At 39.7% G+C, this 14,712-nt stretch overlaps 9 non-coding genes across 9 annotated transcripts; all 9 read right to left on the reverse strand.

Annotated features, from left to right (window-relative positions):
- Positions 1-624: 624 nt before the first annotated feature.
- Positions 625-698, reverse strand: TRNAI-AAU (transfer RNA isoleucine (anticodon AAU)). Its single transcript has one exon. It is a non-coding gene; the product is annotated as a tRNA-Ile (tRNA).
- Positions 699-1,868: 1,170 nt separating this feature from the next.
- Positions 1,869-1,942, reverse strand: TRNAI-AAU (transfer RNA isoleucine (anticodon AAU)). Its single transcript has one exon. It is a non-coding gene; the product is annotated as a tRNA-Ile (tRNA).
- Positions 1,943-3,112: 1,170 nt separating this feature from the next.
- TRNAI-AAU (transfer RNA isoleucine (anticodon AAU)) lies at positions 3,113-3,186 on the reverse strand. The gene has a single exon. It is a non-coding gene; the product is annotated as a tRNA-Ile (tRNA).
- A 1,165-nt stretch (positions 3,187-4,351) lies between these two features.
- TRNAI-AAU (transfer RNA isoleucine (anticodon AAU)) lies at positions 4,352-4,425 on the reverse strand. The gene has a single exon. It is a non-coding gene; the product is annotated as a tRNA-Ile (tRNA).
- A 1,165-nt stretch (positions 4,426-5,590) lies between these two features.
- Positions 5,591-5,664, reverse strand: TRNAI-AAU (transfer RNA isoleucine (anticodon AAU)). Its single transcript has one exon. It is a non-coding gene; the product is annotated as a tRNA-Ile (tRNA).
- A 1,170-nt stretch (positions 5,665-6,834) lies between these two features.
- TRNAI-AAU (transfer RNA isoleucine (anticodon AAU)) lies at positions 6,835-6,908 on the reverse strand. The gene has a single exon. It is a non-coding gene; the product is annotated as a tRNA-Ile (tRNA).
- A 2,402-nt stretch (positions 6,909-9,310) lies between these two features.
- Positions 9,311-9,384, reverse strand: TRNAI-AAU (transfer RNA isoleucine (anticodon AAU)). Its single transcript has one exon. It is a non-coding gene; the product is annotated as a tRNA-Ile (tRNA).
- A 1,170-nt stretch (positions 9,385-10,554) lies between these two features.
- TRNAI-AAU (transfer RNA isoleucine (anticodon AAU)) lies at positions 10,555-10,628 on the reverse strand. Its single transcript has one exon. It is a non-coding gene; the product is annotated as a tRNA-Ile (tRNA).
- A 2,414-nt stretch (positions 10,629-13,042) lies between these two features.
- TRNAI-AAU (transfer RNA isoleucine (anticodon AAU)) lies at positions 13,043-13,116 on the reverse strand. Its single transcript has one exon. It is a non-coding gene; the product is annotated as a tRNA-Ile (tRNA).
- Between the last annotated feature and the right edge of the window lie 1,596 nt (positions 13,117-14,712).

Here is a 14,712-nt window from a genome sequence, read left to right on the forward strand (position 1 = left end):
GATTAATGCTTGTGTTTTTAAGGAATTGCTTCAAGCTAATTTCATTTCTCATCCCGCATCCTTGAAGTTTGTCAAAACTTGTAAAAATCATTGGAGCACCCTTACATTTCTCTTCAGGCTTAGAAAAGGAAACATTTTAATGCAACCTGTTATCATTTGGCAAATTGTTCATGTGCAGTGACGCAATCTGCATCCCCTATTTTTGGCTGAAATTGCACTGGGTGAGGATGGAAAAGTCAGGAATTTTAGTTCGAGAAAAGATTTCCATTGACATTTTCTCTCATGACTTTGCAGATCCTCACATTCCTTTTGCAGCTTGAAGGGAGAAATGTTTTAATAAAAGCTAGTAAACTTTCAGGAGACTGGCTACTTGAACTCTAGGAATAAGTCAACTAAATCCAATTCTCATGCCTAAACAGTTAAGTGAAACGCAACTTTTGCTTTTTCTTTGATATTACTGGAATGAACATTAGTTAAATCTATAACAAGCAAACTGCTTCACTGGTTTTTCTGTAATGGTGCTGTGTATATAAACACATACAGCCATGACTTCTAATTTATACTCTTTGACGGTTTTTCACAATGTGTCCACGAAGTAGACAGTCTGAATAACCTTAAAATTTTTGGCCCGTAAGGGGATCGAACCCGCGACCTTGGCGTTATTAGCACCATGCTCTAACCAGCTGAGCTAACCGGCCCATGTTTTACTATTGGTTACATGTTCTCCTGAGCAGGGTTTCATACACATCATGGTGATCGCTAAGATATGTTCTCCAGTGAGTGAAAATCTCAAAAGGATCTTTGGAGCGTAAACAGACAAAAACGAGAAATCCAACATAGACCATCAGGGAATATAACCCTGGATGCTGTCCCTATGCTAAAGAGGACTGGCCTTCACTATGTTTACTTCATTTGATGTCAGGGATTTTTATTGTGAGAAAGCATTTTCAGCGATTTCTACTATCACGTCTTTGGACTTTCAGCAATCCCATTGCCCTCTGCTCCGGGATCCCATGGTGTGGTCACCTGTCCAGATGTAGGCTGATATGTGGATCTGCTGTAGTTTAGAAGATTGAGACAAGAAGTTTTAAGTCTGCATGGGAAGTTTGCCTGAAAGCGTTGCAACCGAGTAAAGCAAAGAGAGAAGATGGAGGTAAAGTACGAGAGGAACTCTTTATCATCATCTGCCAAACTCATGTGCAATGGATCCTTAAGCAGTGATCAAGAAGGGTTAAATATCTTTAGATTAATGCTTGTGTTTTTAAGGAATTGCTTCAAGCTAACTTCATTTCTCATCCCGCATCCTTGAAGTTTGTGAAAACCTGTAAAAATCATTGGAGCACCCTTACATTTCTCTTCAGGCTTAGAAAAGGAAACATTTTAATGCAACCTGTTATCATTTGGCAAATTGTTCATGTGCAGTGACGCAATCTGCATCCCCTATTTTTGGCTGAAATTGCACTGGATGAGGATGGAAAAGTCAATAATTTTAGTTCGAGAAAAGATTTCCATTGACATTTTCTCTCATGACTTTGCAGATCCTCACATTCCTTTTGCAGCTTGAAGGGACAAATGTTTTAATAAAAGCTGGTAAACTTTCAGGAGACTGGCTACTTGAACTCTAGGAATAAGTCAACTAAATCCAATTCTCATGCCTAAACAGTTAAATGAAACGCAACTTTTGCTTTTTCTTTGATATTACTGGAATGAAGATTAATTAAATCTATAACAAGCAAACTGCTTCACTGGTTTTTCTGTAATGGTGCTGTGTATATAAACACATACAGCCATGACTTCTAATTTATACTCTTTGACGGTTTTTCACAATGTGTCCTTGAAGTAGACAGTCTGAATAACCTTAAAATGTTTGGCCCGTACGGGGATTGAACCCGCGATCTTGGCGTTATTAGCACCACGCTCTAACCAGCTGAGCTAACCGGCCCATGTTTTACTACTGGTTACATGTTCTGCTGAGCAGGGTTTCATACACATCATGGTGATCGCTAAGATACGTTCTCCAGTGAGTGAAAATCTCAAAAGGATCTTTGGAGCGTAAACAGACAAAAACGAGAAATCCAACACTGACCATCAGGGAATATAACCCTGGATGCTGTCCCTATGCTAAAGAGGACTGGCCTTCACTATGTTTACTCCATTTGATGTCAGGGATTTTTATTGTGAGAAAGCATTTTCAGCGATTTCTACTATCACGTCTTTGGACTTTCAGCAATCCCATTGCCCTCTGCTCCGGGATCCCATGGTGTGGTCACCTGTCCAGATGTAGGCTGATATGTGGATCTGCTGTAGTTTAGAAGATTGAGACAAGAAGTTTTAAGTCTGCATGGGAAGTTTGCCTGAAAGCGTTGCAACCGAGTAAAGCAAAGAGAGAAGATGGAGGTAAAGTACGAGAGGAACTCTTTATCATCATCTGCCAAACTCATGTGCAATGGATCCTTAAGCAGTGATCAAGAAGGGTTAAATATCTTTAGATTAATGCTTGTGTTTTTAAGGAATTGCTTCAAGCTAACTTCATTTCTCATCCCGCATCCTTGAAGTTTGTGAAAACCTGTAAAAATCATTGGAGCACCCTTACATTTCTCTTCAGGCTTAGAAAAGGAAACATTTTAATGCAACCTGTTATCATTTGGCAAATTGTTCATGTGCAGTGACGCAATCTGCATCCCCTATTTTTGGCTGAAATTGCACTGGATGAGGATGGAAAAGTCAAGAATTTTAGTTCGAGAAAAGATTTCCATTGACATTTTCTCTCATGACTTTGCAGATCCGCACATTCCTTTTGCAGCTTGGAGGGACAAATGTTTTAATAAAAGCTGGTAAACTTTCAGGAGACTGGTTACTTGAACTCTAGGAATAAGTCAACTAAATCCAATTCTCATGCCTAAACAGTTAAGTGAAACGCAACTTTTGCTTTTTCTTTGATATTACTGGAATGAACATTAATTAAATCTATAACAAGCAAACTGCTTCACTGGTTTTTCTGTAATGGTGCTGTGTATATAAACACATACAGCCATGACTTCTAATTTATACTCTTTGACGGTTTTTCACAATGTGTCCACGAAGTAGACAGTCTGAATAACTTTAAAATTTTTGGCCCGTACGGGGATCGAACCCGTGACCTTGGCGTTATTAGCACCACGCTCTAACCAGCTGAGCTAACCGGCCCATGTTTTACTATTGGTTACATGTCCTCCTGAGCAGGGTTTCATACACATCATGGTGATCGCTAAGATATGTTCTCCAGTGAGTGAAAATCTCAAAAGGATCTTTGGAGCGTAAACAGACAAAAACGAGAAATCCAACACTGACCATCAGGGAATATAACCCTGGATGCTGTCCCTATGCTAAAGAGGACTGGCCTTCACTATGTTTACTTCATTTGATGTCAGGGATTTTTATTGTGAGAAAGCATTTTCAGCGATTTCTACTATCACGTCTTTGGACTTTCAGCAATCCCATTGCCCTCTGCTCCGGGATCCCATGGTGTGGTCACCTGTCCAGATGTAGGCTGATATGTGGATCTGCTGTAGTTTAGAAGATTGAGACAAGAAGTTTTAAGTCTGCATGGGAAGTTTGCCTGAAAGCGTTGCAACCGAGTAAAGCAAAGAGAGAAGATGGAGGTAAAGTACGAGAGGAACTCTTTATCATCATCTGCCAAACTCATGTGCACTGGATCCTTAAGCAGTCATCAAGAAGGGTTAAATATCTTTAGATTAATGCTTGTGTTTTTAAGGAATTGCTTCAAGCTAACTTCATTTCTCATCCCGCATCCTTGAAGTTTGTCAAAACTTGTAAAAATCATTGGAGCACCCTTACATTTCTCTTCAGGCTTAGAAAAGGAAACATTTTAATGCAACCTGTTATCATTTGGCAAATTGTTCATGTGCAGTGATGCAATCTGCATCCCCTATTTTTGGCTGAAATTGCACTGGATGAGGATGGAAAAGTCAAGAATTTTAGTTCGAGAAAAGATTTCCATTGACATTTTCTCTCATGACTTTGCAGATCCTCACATTCCTTTTGCAGCTTGAAGGGACAAATGTTTTAATAAAAGCTGGTAAACTTTCAGCAGACTGGTTACTTGAACTCTAGGAATAAGTCAACTAAATCCAATTCTCATGCCTAAACAGTGAAACGCAACTTTTTCTTTTTCTTTGATATTACTGGAATGAACATTAATTAAATCTATAACAAGCAAACTGCTTCACTGGTTTTTCTGTAATGGTGCTGTGTATATAAACACATACAGCCATGACTTCTAATTTATACTCTTTGACGGTTTTTCACAATGTGTCCACGAAGTAGACAGTCTGAATAACTTTAAAATTTTTGGCCCGTACGGGGATCGAACCCGTGACCTTGGCGTTATTAGCACCACGCTCTAACCAGCTGAGCTAACCGGCCCATGTTTTACTATTGGTTACATGTCCTCCTGAGCAGGGTTTCACACACATCATGGTGATCGCTAAGATATGTTCTCCAGTGAGTGAAAATCTCAAAAGGATCTTTGGAGCGTAAACAGACAAAAACGAGAAATCCAACACTGACCATCAGGGAATATAACCCTGGATGCTGTCCCTATGCTAAAGAGGACTGGCCTTCACTATGTTTACTTCATTTGATGTCAGGGATTTTTATTGTGAGAAAGCATTTTCAGCGATTTCTACTATCACGTCTTTGGACTTTCAGCAATCCCATTGCCCTCTGCTCCGGGATCCCATGGTGTGGTCACCTGTCCAGATGTAGGCTGATATGTGGATCTGCTGTAGTTTAGAAGATTGAGACAAGAAGTTTTAAGTCTGCATGGGAAGTTTGCCTGAAAGCGTTGCAACCGAGTAAAGCAAAGAGAGAAGATGGAGGTAAAGTACGAGAGGAACTCTTTATCATCATCTGCCAAACTCATGTGCACTGGATCCTTAAGCAGTCATCAAGAAGGGTTAAATATCTTTAGATTAATGCTTGTGTTTTTAAGGAATTGCTTCAAGCTAACTTCATTTCTCATCCCGCATCCTTGAAGTTTGTCAAAACTTGTAAAAATCATTGGAGCACCCTTACATTTCTCTTCAGGCTTAGAAAAGGAAACATTTTAATGCAACCTGTTATCATTTGGCAAATTGTTCATGTGCAGTGATGCAATCTGCATCCCCTATTTTTGGCTGAAATTGCACTGGATGAGGATGGAAAAGTCAAGAATTTTAGTTCGAGAAAAGATTTCTATTGACATTTTCTCTCATGACTTTGCAGATCCTCACATTCCTTTTGCAGCTTGAAGGGACAAATGTTTTAATAAAAGCTGGTAAACTTTCAGGAGACTGGTTACTTGAACTCTAGGAATAAGTCAACTAAATCCAATTCTCATGCCTAAACAGTGAAACGCAACTTTTTCTTTTTCTTTGATATTACTGGAATGAACATTAGTTAAATCTATAACAAGCAAACTGCTTCACTGGTTTTTCTGTAATGGTGCTGTGTATATAAACACATACAGCCATGACTTCTAATTTATACTCTTTGACGGTTTTTCACAATGTGTCCACGAAGTAGACAGTCTGAATAACCTTAAAATTTTTGGCCCGTACGGGGATCGAACCCGCGACATTGGCGTTATTAGCACCACGCTCTAACCAGCTGAGCTAACCGGCCCATGTTTTACTATTGGTTACATGTTCTGCTGAGCAGGGTTTCATACACATCATGGTGATCGCTAAGATATGTTCTCCAGTGAGTGAAAATCTCAAAAGGATCTTTGGAGCGTAAACAGACAAAAACGAGAAATCCAACACTGACCATCAGGGAATATAACCCTGGATGCTGTCCCTATGCTAAAGAGGACTGGCCTTCACTATGTTTACTCCAATTGATGTCAGGGATTTTTTTTGTATGAAAGCATTTTCAGCGATTTCTACTATCACGTCTTTGGACTTTCAGCAATCCCATTGCCCTCTGCTCTGGGATCCCATGGTGTGGTCACCTGTCCAGATGTAGGCTGATATGTGGATCTGCTGTAGTTTAGAAGATTGAGACAAGAAGTTTTAAGTCTGCATGGGAAGTTTGCCTGAAAGCGTTGCAACCGAGTAAAGCAAAGAGAGAAGATGGAGGTAAAGTACGAGAGGAACTCTTTATCATCATCTGCCAAACTCATGTGCACTGGATCCTTAAGCAGTCATCAAGAAGGGTTAAATATCTTTAGATTAATGCTTGTATTTTTAAGGAATTGCTTCAAGCTAACTTCATTTCTCATCCCGCATCCTTGAAGTTTGTCAAAACTTGTAAAAATCATTGGAGCACCCTTACATTTCTCTTCAGGCTTAGAAAAGGAAACATTTTAATGCAACCTGTTATCATTTGGCAAATTGCTCATGTGCAGTGACGCAATCAGCATCCCCTATTTTTGGCTGAAATTGCACTGGATGAGGATGGAAAAGTCAAGAATTTTAGTTCGAGAAAAGATTTCCATTGACATTTTCTCTCATGACTTTGCAGATCCTCACATTCCTTTTGCAGCTTGAAGGGACAAATGTTTTAATAAAAGCTGGTAAACTTTCAGGAGACTGGCTACTTGAACTCTAGGAATAAGTCAACTAAATCCAATTCTCATGCCTAAACAGTTAAATGAAACGCAACTTTTGCTTTTTCTTTGATATTACTGGAATGAACATTAATTAAATCTATAACAAGCAAACTGCTTCACTGGTTTTTCTGTAATGGTGCTGTGTATATAAACACATACAGCCATGACTTCTAATTTATACTCTTTGACGGTTTTTCACAATGTGTCCTTGAAGTAGACAGTCTGAATAACCTTAAAATGTTTGGCCCGTACGGGGACCGAACCCGTGACCTTGGCGTTATTAGCACCATGCTCTAACCAGCTGAGCTAACCGGCCCATGTTTTACTATTGGTTACATGTTCTGCTGGGCAGGGTTTCATACACATCATGGTGATCGCTAAGATACGTTCTAAAGTGAGTGAAAATCTCAAAAGGATCTTTGGAGCGAAAACAGACAAAAACGAGAAATCCAACACTGACCATCAGGGAATATAATCCTGGATGCAGTCCCTATGCTAAAGAGGACTGGCCTTCTCTATGTTTACTCCAATTGATGTCAGGGATTTTTATTGTGAGAAAGCATTTTCAGCGATTTCTACTATCACGTCTTTGGACTTTCAGAAATCCCATTGCCCTCTGCTCCGGGATCCCATGGTGTGGTCACCTGTCCAGATGTAGGCTGATATGTGGATCTGCTGTAGTTTAGAAGATTGAGACAAGAAGTTTTAAGTCTGCATGGGAAGTTTGCCTGAAAGCGTTGCAACCGAGTAAAGCAAAGAGAGAAGATGGAGGTAAAGTACGAGAGGAACTCTTTATCATCATCTGCCAAACTCATGTGCACTGGATCCCTAAGCAGTCATCAAGAAGGGTTAAATATCTTTAGATTAATGCTTGTGTTTTTAAGGAATTGCTTCAAGCTAACTTCATTTCTCATCCCGCATCCTTGAAGTTTGTCAAAACTTGTAAAAATCATTGGAGCACCCTTACATTTCTCTTCAGGCTTAGAAAAGGAAACATTTTAATGCAACCTGTTATCATTTGGCAAATTGTTCATGTGCAGTGACGCAATCTGCATCCCCTATTTTTGGCTGAAATTGCACTGGATGAGGATGGAAAAGTCAAGAATTTTAGTTCGAGAAAAGATTTCCATTGACATTTTCTCTCATGACTTTGCAGATCCTCACATTCCTTTTGCAGCTTGGAGGGACAAATGTTTTAATAAAAGCTGGTAAACTTTCAGGAGACTGGTTACTTGAACTCTAGGAATAAGTCAACTAAATCCAATTCTCATGCCTAAACAGTTAAGTGAAACGCAACTTTTGCTTTTTCTTTGATATTACTGGAATGAACATTAGTTAAATAAGCAAACTGCTTCACTGGTTTTTCTGTAATGGTGCTGTGTATATAAACACATACAGCCATGACTTCTAATTTATACTCTTTGACGGTTTTTCACAATGTGTCCACGAAGTAGACAGTCTGAATAACCTTAAAATTTTTGGCCCGTATGGAGATCGAACCCGCGACATTGGCGTTATTAGCACCACGCTCTAACCAGCTGAGCTAACCGGCCCATGTTTTATTATTGGTTACATGTTCTGCTGAGCAGGGTTTCATACACATCATGGTGATCGCTAAGATATGTTCTCCAGTGAGTGAAAATCTCAAAAGGATCTTTGGAGCGTAAACAGACAAAAACGAGAAATCCAACACTGACCATCAGGGAATATAACCCTGGATGCTGTCCCTATGCTAAAGAGGACTGGCCTTCACTATGTTTACTTCATTTGATGTCAGGGATTTTTATTGTGAGAAAGCATTTTCAGCGATTTCTACTATCACGTCTTTGGACTTTCAGCAATCCCATTGCCCTCTGCTCCGGGATCCCATGGTGTGGTCACCTGTCCAGATGTAGGCTGATATGTGGATCTGCTGTAGTTTAGAAGATTGAGACAAGAAGTTTTAAGTCTGCATGGGAAGTTTGCCTGAAAGCGTTGCAACCGAGTAAAGCAAAGAGAGAAGATGGAGGTAAAGTACGAGAGGAACTCTTTATCATCATCTGCCAAACTCATGTGCACTGGATCCTTAAGCAGTCATCAAGAAGGGTTAAATATCTTTAGATTATTGCTTGTGTTTTTAAGGAATTGCTTCAAGCTAACTTCATTTCTCATCCCGCATCCTTGAAGTTTGTCAAAACTTGTAAAAATCATTGGAGCACCCTTACATTTCTCTTCAGGCTTAGAAAAGGAAACATTTTAATGCAACCTGTTATCATTTGGCAAATTGTTCATGTGCAGTGATGCAATCTGCATCCCCTATTTTTGGCTGAAATTGCACTGGATGAGGATGGAAAAGTCAAGAATTTTAGTTCGAGAAAAGATTTCCATTGACATTTTCTCTCATGACTTTGCAGATCCTCACATTCCTTTTGCAGCTTGAAGGGACAAATGTTTTAATAAAAGCTGGTAAACTTTCAGGAGACTGGTTACTTGAACTCTAGGAATAAGTCAACTAAATCCAATTCTCATGCCTAAACAGTGAAACGCAACTTTTTCTTTTTCTTTGATATTACTGGAATGAACATTAGTTAAATCTATAACAAGCAAACTGCTTCACTGGTTTTTCTGTAATGGTGCTGTGTATATAAACACATACAGCCATGACTTCTAATTTATACTCTTTGACGGTTTTTCACAATGTGTCCACGAAGTAGACAGTCTGAATAACCTCAAAATTTTTGGCCCGTACGGGGATCGAACCCGCGACATTGGCGTTATTAGCACCACGCTCTAACCAGCTGAGCTAACTGGCCCATGTTTTACTTTTGGTTACATGTTCTGCTGAGCAGGGTTTCATAGACATCATGGTGATCGCTAAGATACGTTCTCCAGTGAGTGAAAATCTCAAAAGGATCTTTGGAGCGAAAACAGACAAAAACGAGAAATCCAACACTGACCATCAGGGAATATAATCCTGGATGCAGTCCCTATGCTAAAGAGGACTGGCCTTCTCTATGTTTACTCCAATTGATGTCAGGGATTTTTATTGTGAGAAAGCATTTTCAGCGATTTCTACTATCACGTCTTTGGACTTTCAGAAATCCCATTGCCCTCTGCTCCGGGATCCCATGGTGTGGTCACCTGTCCAGATGTAGGCTGATATGTGGATCTGCTGTAGTTTAGAAGATTGAGACAAGAAGTTTTAAGTCTGCATGGGAAGTTTGCCTGAAAGCGTTGCAACCGAGTAAAGCAAAGAGAGAAGATGGAGGTAAAGTACGAGAGGAACTCTTTATCATCATCTGCCAAACTCATGTGCACTGGATCCTTAAGCAGTCATCAAGAAGGGTTAAATATCTTTAGATTAATGCTTGTGTTTTTAAGGAATTGCTTCAAGCTAACTTCATTTCTCATCCCGCATCCTTGAAGTTTGTCAAAACTTGTAAAAATCATTGGAGCACCCTTACATTTCTCTTCAGGCTTAGAAAAGGAAACATTTTAATGCAACCTGTTATCATTTGGCAAATTGTTCATGTGCAGTGACGCAATCTGCATCCCCTATTTTTGGCTGAAATTGCACTGGATGAGGATGGAAAAGTCAAGAATTTTAGTTCGAGAAAAGATTTCCATTGACATTTTCTCTCATGACTTTGCAGATCCTCACATTCCTTTTGCAGCTTGAAGGGACAAATGTTTTAATAAAAGCTGGTAAACTTTCAGGAGACTGGCTACTTGAACTCTAGGAATAAGTCAACTAAATCCAATTCTCATGCCTAAACAGTTAAATGAAACGCAACTTTTGCTTTTTCTTTGATATTACTGGAATGAACATTAATTAAATCTATAACAAGCAAACTGCTTCACTGGTTTTTCTGTAATGGTGCTGTGTATATAAACACATACAGCCATGACTTCTAATTTATACTCTTTGACGGTTTTTCACAATGTGTCCTTGAAGTAGACAGTCTGAATAACCTTAAAATGTTTGGCCCATACGGGGACCGAACCCGTGACCTTGGCGTTATTAGCACCACGCTCTAACCAGCTGAGCTAACCGGCCCATGTTTTACTATTGGTTACATGTTCTGCTGAGCAGGGTTTCATACACATCATGGTGATCGCTAAGATACGTTCTCCAGTGAGTGAAAATCTCAAAAGGATCTTTGGAGCGAAAACAGACAAAAACGAGAAATCCAACACTGACCATCAGGGAATATAATCCTGGATGCAGTCCCTATGCTAAAGAGGACTGGCCTTCTCTATGTTTACTCCAATTGATGTCAGGGATTTTTATTGTGAGAAAGCATTTTCAGCGATTTCTACTATCACGTCTTTGGACTTTCAGAAATCCCATTGCCCTCTGCTCCGGGATCCCATGGTGTGGTCACCTGTCCAGATGTAGGCTGATATGTGGATCTGCTGTAGTTTAGAAGATTGAGACAAGAAGTTTTAAGTCTGCATGGGAAGTTTGCCTGAAAGCGTTGCAACCGAGTAAAGCAAAGAGAGAAGATGGAGGTAAAGTACGAGAGGAACTCTTTATCATCATCTGCCAAACTCATGTGCACTGGATCCCTAAGCAGTCATCAAGAAGGGTTAAATATCTTTAGATTAATGCTTGTGTTTTTAAGGAATTGCTTCAAGCTAACTTCATTTCTCATCCCGCATCCTTGAAGTTTGTCAAAACTTGTAAAAATCATTGGAGCACCCTTACATTTCTCTTCAGGCTTAGAAAAGGAAACATTTTAATGCAACCTGTTATCATTTGGCAAATTGTTCATGTGCAGTGACGCAATCTGCATCCCCCATTTTTGGCTGAAATTGCACTGGATGAGGATGGAAAAGTCAAGAATTTTAGTTCGAGAAAAGATTTCCATTGACATTTTCTCTCATGACTTTGCAGATCCTCACATTCCTTTTGCAGCTTGGAGGGACAAATGTTTTAATAAAAGCTGGTAAACTTTCAGGAGACTGGTTACTTGAACTCTAGGAATAAGTCAACTAAATCCAATTCTCATGCCTAAACAGTTAAGTGAAACGCAACTTTTGCTTTTTCTTTGATATTACTGGAATGAACATTAGTTAAATCTATAACAAGCAAACTGCTTCACTGGTTTTTCTGTAATGGTGCTGTGTATATAAACACATACAGCCATGACTTCTAATTTATACTCTTTGACGGTTTTTCACAATGTGTCCACGAAGTAGACAGTCTGAATAACCTTAAAATTTTTGGCCCGTATGGAGATCGAACCCGCGACATTGGCGTTATTAGCACCACGCTCTAACCAGCTGAGCTAACCGGCCCATGTTTTATTATTGGTTACATGTTCTGCTGAGCAGGGTTTCATACACATCATGGTGATCGCTAAGATATGTTCTCCAGTGAGTGAAAATCTCAAAAGGATCTTTGGAGCGTAAACAGACAAAAACGAGAAATCCAACACTGACCATCAGGGAATATAACCCTGGATGCTGTCCCTATGCTAAAGAGGACTGGCCTTCACTATATTTACTCCAATTGATGTCAGGGATTTTTTTTGTATGAAAGCATTTTCAGCGATTTCTACTATCACGTCTTTGGACTTTCAGCAATCCCATTGCCCTCTGCTCTGGGATCCCATGGTGTGGTCACCTGTCCAGATGTAGGCTGATATGTGGATCTGCTGTAGTTTAGAAGATTGAGACAAGAAGTTTTAAGTCTGCATGGGAAGTTTGCCTGAAAGCGTTGCAACCGAGTAAAGCAAAGAGAGAAGATGGAGGTAAAGTACGAGAGGAACTCTTTATCATCATCTGCCAAACTCATGTGCACTGGATCCTTAAGCAGTCATCAAGAAGGGTTAATTATCTTTAGATTAATGCTTGTGTTTTTAAGGAATTGCTTCAAGCTAACTTCATTTCTCATCCCGCATCCTTGAAGTTTGTCAAAACTTGTAAAAATCATTGGAGCACCCTTACATTTCTCTTCAGGCTTAGAAAAGGAAACATTTTAATGCAACCTGTTATCATTTGGCAAATTGCTCAAGTGCAGTGACGCAATCAGCATCCCCTATTTTTGGCTGAAATTGCACTGGATGAGGATGGAAAAGTCAAGAATTTTAGTTCGAGAAAAGATTTCCATTGACATTTTCTCTCATGACTTTGCAGATCCTCACATTCCTTTTGCAGCTTGAAGGGACAAATGTTTTAATAAAAGCTGGTAAACTTTCAGGAGACTGGTTGCTTGAACTCTAGGAATAAGTCAACTAAATCCAATTCTCATGCCTAAACAGTTAAGTGAAAAGCAACTTTTGCTTTTTCTTTGATATTACTGGAATGAACATTAGTTAAATCTATAACAAGCAAACTGCTTCACTGGTTTTTCTGTAATGGTGCTGTGTATATAAACACATACAGCCATGACTTCTAATTTATACTCTTTGACGGTTTTTCACAATGTGTCCTTGAAGTAGACAGTCTGAATAACCTTAAAATGTTTGGCCCGTACGGGGACCGAACCCGTGACCTTGGCGTTATTAGCACCACGCTCTAACCAGCTGAGCTAACCGGCCCATGTTTTACTATTGGTTACATGTTCTGCTGAACAGGGTTTCATACACATCATGGTGATCGCTAAGATATGTTCTCCAGTGAGTGAAAATCTCAAAAGGATCTTTGGAGCGTAAACAGACAAAAACGAGAAATCCAACACTGACCATCAGGGAATATAACCCTGGATGCTGTCCCTATGCTAAAGAGGACTGGCCTTCACTATGTTTACTCCAATTGATGTCAGGGATTTTTTTTGTATGAAAGCATTTTCAGCGATTTCTACTATCACGTCTTTGGACTTTCAGCAATCCCATTGCCCTCTGCTCTGGGATCCCATGGTGTGGTCACCTGTCCAGATGTAGGCTGATATGTGGATCTGCTGTAGTTTAGAAGATTGAGACAAGAAGTTTTAAGTCTGCATGGGAAGTTTGCCTGAAAGCGTTGCAACCGAGTAAAGCAAAGAGAGAAGATGGAGGTAAAGTACGAGAGGAACTCTTTATCATCATCTGCCAAACTCATGTGCACTGGATCCTTAAGCAGTCATCAAGAAGGGTTAATTATCTTTAGATTAATGCTTGTGTTTTTAAGGAATTGCTTCAAGCTAACTTCATTTCTCATCCCGCATCCTTGAAGTTTGTCAAAACTTGTAAAAATCATTGGAGCACCCTTACATTTCTCTTCAGGCTTAGAAAAGGAAACATTTTAATGCAACCTGTTATCATTTGGCAAATTGCTCATGTGCAGTGACGCAATCAGCATCCCCTATTTTTGGCTGAAATTGCACTGGATGAGGATGGAAAAGTCAAGAATTTTAGTTCGAGAAAAGATTTCCATTGACATTTTCTCTCATGACTTTGCAGATCCTCACATTCCTTTTGCAGCTTGAAGGGACAAATGTTTTAATAAAAGCTGGTAAACTTTCAGGAGACTGGTTGCTTGAACTCTAGGAATAAGTCAACTAAATCCAATTCTCATGCCTAAACAGTTAAGTGAAAAGCAACTTTTGCTTTTTCTTTGATATTACTGGAATGAACATTAGTTAAATCTATAACAAGTAAACTGCTTCACTGGTTTTTCTGTAATGGTGCTGTGTATATAAACACATACAGCCATGACTTCTAATTTATACTCTTTGATGGTTTTTCACAATGTGTCCACGAAGTAGACAGTCTGAATAACCTTAAAATTTTTAGCCCGTACGGGGATCGAACCTGCGACCTTGACGTTATTAGCACCATGCTCTAACCAGCTGAGCTAACCGGCCCATGTTTTACTATTGGTTACATGTTCTGCTGAGCAGGATTTCATACACATCATGGTGATCGCTAAGATATGTTCTCCAGTGAGTGAAAATCTCAAAAGGATCTTTGGAGCGTAAACAGACAAAAACGAGAAATCCAACACTGACCATCAGGGAATATAACCCTGGATGCTGTCCCTATGCTAAAGAGGACTGGCCTTCACTATGTTTACTCCAATTGATGTCAGGGATTTTTTTTGTATGAAAGCATTTTCAGCGATTTCTACTATCACGTCTTTGGACTTTCAGCAATCCCATTGCCCTCTGCTCTGGGATCCCATGGTGTGGTCACCTGTCCAGATGTAGGCTGATATGT

Source organism: Mixophyes fleayi (assembly GCF_038048845.1).
Source record: "Mixophyes fleayi isolate aMixFle1 chromosome 2 unlocalized genomic scaffold, aMixFle1.hap1 SUPER_2_unloc_3, whole genome shotgun sequence".
Taxonomy (NCBI): domain Eukaryota; kingdom Metazoa; phylum Chordata; class Amphibia; order Anura; family Limnodynastidae; genus Mixophyes; species Mixophyes fleayi.